The following is a 6,670-nucleotide window of genomic DNA, read 5'->3' as shown; positions in this document are numbered from 1 at the left end:
TGACTGAGAAATCCTACTTCCATGGCACATCTTGCATCAGGGAAAGTTGCCCAGGAGTGTGGGGCCAAATTTCCACAGACTCTGTCATGCACAAAGCTGCGGAAACATGTGGCTACCGTCTCAAAAGTTCTCAATCTAAAGGACACTGAGATGGACCAGTTAGCTGATTTCATGGGACATGACATCCGAGTACACAGAAAGTTTTACAGGCTGCCTGAAGGGACGCTGCAGCTAGCCAAAATCAGCAAGGTGCTGTTAGCCCTGGAACAGGGAAGAGTTGCAGAATTCAAGGGTAAAAACCTTGACGAGATCAATCTTGAGCCTAATGGTAAGACACAAGACATTGCAGTTGTTATTATACACTATTCACAGCTGTTTAGTAAAGTAAGGCATGCATTTTTCTCCACATTGCAGAGAAGGTGGATTTAGGCAGTAACGTCTCTGAAAGTGACGATGAAGAGAGTGAGAATGAGACGCCACAGCCAAGGAAGCGACACCAGTCTCCTTCAACATCTACAGGTAATCTGTGCTTCGATGAAAATTCACACATTGCAATTCTAGGCCCAATTGAAACTGTCTTGTTCCTGCAGACTTACAAGTATACCATTGTTTATGTGTGTCTTTCAGAGGAATGTTTGGTTAACAGCCAGTCTTCAAGGGTGAGTGAAAGGCAACAGCCAAAGAAGCGACGCCAATCCCCTTCAACTTCTACAGGTAAGGTAGTGGCTTGAGGATGAACTTGCCTGCTTCATAATTGAAATCTTAATTGCATTAATTCTCCCTCATATTGTTCCTCCTGTTTAGTTGACTGCCAGTCTTCAAGGGTGATTGAAAGGCACCAGCCAAAGAAGCAAAGCCAATCCCCTTCAACTTCTACAGGTAATGTAGCTGTGGATGAACTTGCCTCCTTCATCATTGAAATCATAATTGCATTAAATATCCCTCATATTGTTCCTCTGTTGAGTTGACTAAAACCATATTACAACATTAAACAACATTACATTTGATCTTTCTTGTTAAATTGTATCAAGGTCTAACTGTGCAACCTTTGTGTAGTATCAATAGGCTGCTGTTGCTACAAATGTTGTATGGTTTTATTTATTTTTTATTTATGTTTTGTGTATGGTGTGCCAAAAATCACGAAGTGTTTCTTTTGATTTGATTTCCAGAGGAACTTCCAAATGCCCAGATTTCTACAAAAGGAAGAAAGATGCCTTCCAAGTCAGGTAAAGAGTGAAAATCGTTGAACTGAGAACTTGCCTACGTTGGTATAGTAATTAACTGAAAGATCTTTTAGTAGAATTTCGGCGAAAATGTTTATGTGATGTTTTCTGATGCCTAAAACTAAGAAAACTATGAATTTATCTAAAGTTAACATATTCTTTGTCAGACAATGCTTACTTACCTTTGCACTTGATAAACAGGTGCTGACTCTGAAAATGACATTTTCACTAAGTCCCACAGTGTCTGCATCTGTAATTTGCAGAGTTATGGTGGTTTCTTAGCTTGGTATTAAATGCAGGCCAGCTTTACTATAACAGACAATGCTCAAGCACAGTGTTTCTCAAACTATGGGCCGGGGAACAGCGCCGGTCTGCAACGGGCTGCACACTGGTCCGCAGAGAAAAGAAAAGACAAATATAAGTTTCAGGCTAAAAATCTAAAAGGCATAAAAATCTAAACTAAGGTAATGACCTTTATGGTTTACTGAATTGGTTGGGTTATTCCCACATAATCTGCCAAATAATATGTGTGATTCTTTTACATACTGTATAGGCTATATCAAATTGTTTTATATTTCCAATGGGGGGTGGGGGTTTGACGAGAGTGCGACGATGTCCAGGTGGGCCCCAGGCCCGAGAAGTTTGAAAAACCCTGCTCTTGCATACATTGCTTGTATAGCGTATACTCAAAATGTTTAAACGATGAGGAAAATTACCATTTTAAAACTAAATGTTGTGATATACGTGTGTCAACAGGCCCAAAAAGAACATGGACAGAAGAAGAGGTGAAGGCGGTTGAGGACAAACTCATGGATTGCATCACATCTGGCAGGGTACCAGGGAAAAGACAATGTGAAGACTGCATCAGGTCAGCTCCTTTAGTTCTCAACCATAGAACCTGGGAAACAGTGACGTTTTTCGTCAAGAACCGAATAACAGCCTACCAGAGGGACTTTGGGAAAAGAAAATGAATGTAATTGAAAGACTGTTAAAAGTGCTTGGAGTACTTGAAGTCTGTTAATTCGTTTCTGTTCAAGCACTCATTTCAATGAGTTTCATTCTGGCTCAATTCAAATGTTGGCTGTATGTTCAACAGCTATGAGAAATAAGTTAAAAGACAATTCCGGTATTTTGAACATTGAGCCCCCTTTCTGGTTTGTCAAGGATGAAGTAGAGGGATTACACCGACATTTTTAATATTGGTCCTGTCTCGGGTATTTGGCTAATTTCGAATCTCCCCTGCCTGCTTCACAATGGCTGGCTATGTGCATTCACAAACCTGTCCTTAAAACACCCCTAAACTTTCGTTTTCAGTGGTGTTCGTTGCTGTTCCTAATCAAGTATCGTAGCGAAATACAGTTTCTATAGTGTTTTATTTGGCATTTTGTAAACCATTAAAACAGAGAACGGACCGGAACTGGAAACGGAAGGGAGGGTGGTTGTAGTCTTTTCGCTAAGTTCTCCGTATCAACAGTAGGGCTAGGATCAAGCTAAAAGACTACAACCACCCCCTTCCGTTTCCGGTTCCGTTACGGTCTCCGTTTCAATGGATTTACAAAATGCCAAATAAAACACGACAGAAACTGTATTTCGCTACGATACTTGATTAGGAACATCAACGAACACCACTGAAAACAAACGTTTAGGGGTGTTTCAAGGACAGGTTTGTGAATGCACATAGCCAGCCATTGTGAAGCAGGCAGGGGAGATTCGAAATTAGCCAAATACCCAAGACAGGACCAATATTCCAAATTTCAGTCCATTTTACACCGGATTTATCCTTTAACCACTCTACTTCGTCCTTGACAAACCAGAAAGGGGACTCAATGTTGAAAATACCGGAATTGTCCTTTAAGTTAATACGTTTAGTTTAGTAAGAATTAAATAAAATGTACTAATTTGAAATCAGACATTTTATTTGACTGGAGATGTATCTAATTATATGGATTTTTCATTTGTTTACCTTTAGTTTCATATCGTGAATGTATTAAGTCAGATTGGCTGTCTCTCTGCCTTTCAATTTTTAAGGTGTCCCTGATAATTTGTTACATGCATCTTTGCATTGTGAGTTTCATTGTGGCTGAACTAAAAGTATGGTTTTTACACTTCTGTGTATGTCATGGTAAAAGTATGCTAACAGCTATGAGGAATAAAGTTTATTGAGAACTTATTTTGTCAAATTATTTATTTGAATTTTGCAATGCATTATTATAGAGGCAGCCACAAACACCTGCTGACATATATATGAATTTGTTAATTTAAAGATTTTGAGGCGAGGTCCCCATTGGTAACCTTTGAAACACACACATGACAAATATGCTAATTTGCCGATGACAAATTAGCATATGAAAACATTACGTCACAGGTCCCCACGAGGGTGTTCTACCTGACGGGGTCCCCAGCAGTTGGCAAATGTCAGGTCAGTCTTCTGAGGGTTAGACTCAAGTTTTAAAGTGCTGGCTGTTATAACAGCTGCACATGGTGTGTGGATCAGTTTCTGCCTTGTATGTAGACCACTTAGAAAGGTTGGTTCCCACCGGGCTACATTTTGTCATGTGTCCCCACCGGGTAGCAAAAACAGGTATGTGTGTGTGTGTGTGTGTGTGTGTGTGTGTGTGTGTGTGTGTGTGTATGTGTGTGTGTGTGTGTGTGTGCCTGTGTTGAGAATTAGACCTACGCTCCCTGTCCATGGGGCTGAAACACCTTGTCGAAATGAAGTGAAGCGTGGTCACTTTGCTCTCCGATATTCATTGTGAACGTGATATGTAGGCCTATGTTGTATTTTGGAGAGAGAGTGAGAGAGAGCGAGAGAGAGCGAGCGAGGTATAAAACTCTTTATATGCAGGCCTATTCGGCATATTGTGGCCTAATGCGCCTCCTTTTTGAAAAGTCGGACAAACGGACCATCGGACCAATGGGTTCCGTTTTCGGAACAATGAACCATCGGCATAGTGGCATGTCAATCTAATGGGAAATATTTCGGACCATTGAGACGTCGGAACAATGAGGTGTCGGAATTACGGGCAGGCCCCGGAGGAGGACCCGTGGAGTGGAGGAGATACAGGGCATGATTTCAGGGCTGCTGGAAGCAGTGTGGGAGCTGACAGACACTACAGGGCTATGTCTGGTGAGCCATGACAGCATGCGCCACGTTTGGGAAGTGCAGCAGAAGCACCTGGAGTGCCTCCCAAAACCCTGCAGGTGTTGCACTGTACACAAAGGTGGGGACACTCCAGAAGGGCGGCAAAGAGCTGGACATCCTTAGGTGTGGTAGGGGTCCTCCTCCCTGGAGAGTTTTCACCGATACCAGTGTGCTTTTATTCCAGGTACATTCGCATCAAGGCATGCTGTATTGTATGTCTTTTTTAGGGGTCCAAGCCAACAGGTTGGGGGTCCAAGCCAACAGGTTGGATCCCTATTGTTTTTGTAAGGATTTTTCCTATTATTAGGGGTCCAAGCCAACAGGTTGGATCCCTATTGTTTTTGTAAGGATTTTTCTTCCTATTATTATTATTATTATTATTATTATTATTATTATACTTACCCCCCTAAAAGTGGTACCACAGCCCAAACCGTAAATGGTGCACACACGCCAATTACATGAGTAGATCCAGATCTCTTCGGACTACGCAGACGACAAAATCCAGACACGCCGGTCACTAGGTGGCGCTATACCAAGGAATACGCGTTTGGGGCTATAACTCCCACACCGAACCTCCCACATTCAAAACCTTGTACACACATATTCACTGGAGTCTGCTGCATCTTTTGGCATCAAGAGGCAATCCCGAGTCCATATAGAAAATATGGCCAAGAATTATTAATGTGGGCGGGAGTTATTTGGCAAAGGAAAATTGTCTTTGGAAAATCTCGCCACAAGGGGGCGCAAATAAACGGCGAAATAATATATCTCCTAACTGGCCAATGGAATGTTCTGAAAACGCGTTTTAGGCTATAACTCCCACACCGAAGCTCCCACAGTCAAAAACGTTATATCCACAGATTCACTGGAGTCAGCTGCATCTTTTGGCATACGCCGTTCCTCAATTTCGAACACATGCTTCGCGTTGTGCCGGCGAAATGCACACTTCTTGGACCCCTGCATAACTGCTTGCAGTTCTAGTTAGGGGTCCAAGCCAACAGGTTGGATCCCTATTGTTTTTGTACGGATTATTATACTTCCTTCGTTAGAAGTGGTACTACAGCCCAAACCGTAAATGGTGCACACAAGCCAATTACATGACTAGATCCAGGTCCGTGAGGTGACGGCAGACGACAAAATCCAGACATGCCGGCCACTAGGTGGCGCTATACCAAGGAATACGCGTTTGGGGCTATAACTCCCACACCGAACCTCCCACAGTCAAAAACTTGTACCCACATATTCACTGGAGTCTGCTGCATCTTTTGACATAGGCCACGCCCATTTGCGTCTATAATTTTTTTTCGCCGAACCTCCCACAGTCAAAAACTTGTACCCACATATTCACTGGAGTCTGCTGCATCTTTTGACATAGGCCACGCCCATTTGCGTCTATAATTTTTTTTCGCAAAATCGCGAAAACCGCAAAAATGTTTTTTCCCTACTCCTCCCACATTTCTTGACCAATCGACACCAAACTTTGCACACGACATCTTCAGACGCACACGCAAAGGAATCGTGTTTTTTGATCCGACCTTCGACGACGAAACGGTAGCGTTTTGAATATTGGTTTATGAGCTAAATTAGACGTTGAAAATCAAAAATCCAAAGAAATCCAAAATTAGACATCGGAACGAGTCCAAATTGTACACACATGTTGGTGCCAACCTTAATGTCGTACGATAAAAATTTCGGATAATTACGCCATTAGGGGGCGCAATAAACGAGGAAATTGTATATCTTCTAATTGGCCAAAGGAATGTTCTTCAAACTCAAGGGAAACCATCAAGGGGCAAACCCGAATCTATATAGAAAATATGGCCAAGAATTATTAATGTGGGCGGGAGTTTTTGGCAAAGGAAAATTGTCTTGGGAAAATTTCGCCAACAGGGCGGCGCAAAAAAACGACGACATTGTCTATCTCCTATTTCGTCAATGGAATGTTCTGAAAACGCGTTTTAGGCTATAACTCCCACACCGAAGCTCCCACAGTCAAAACCTTTATATCCACATGTTGTTCACGGTAACGTTTTGAATACTTGCTTCGCGTTGTGCCGGCGAAATGCACATTTCTTGTCGCGTTGTGCCGGCGAAATGCACACTTCTTGGACCCCTGCATAACTGCTTGCAGTTCTAGTTATACTTACCTCCCTGAAACTGTGCCCACAGCCCAAACCGTAAATGGTGCCGACACGCCAATTGCATGACTAGATCCAGGTCTCTTCGGACTATGCAGACGACAAAATCCAGACACGCCGGTCACTAGGTGGCGCTATACCAAGGAATACGCGTTTGGGGCTATAAC

This window comes from Gadus morhua, chromosome 17 (genome assembly GCF_902167405.1).
Source record: "Gadus morhua chromosome 17, gadMor3.0, whole genome shotgun sequence".
Taxonomy (NCBI): domain Eukaryota; kingdom Metazoa; phylum Chordata; class Actinopteri; order Gadiformes; family Gadidae; genus Gadus; species Gadus morhua.
Note: the sequence above shows the minus strand (reverse complement) of the source record.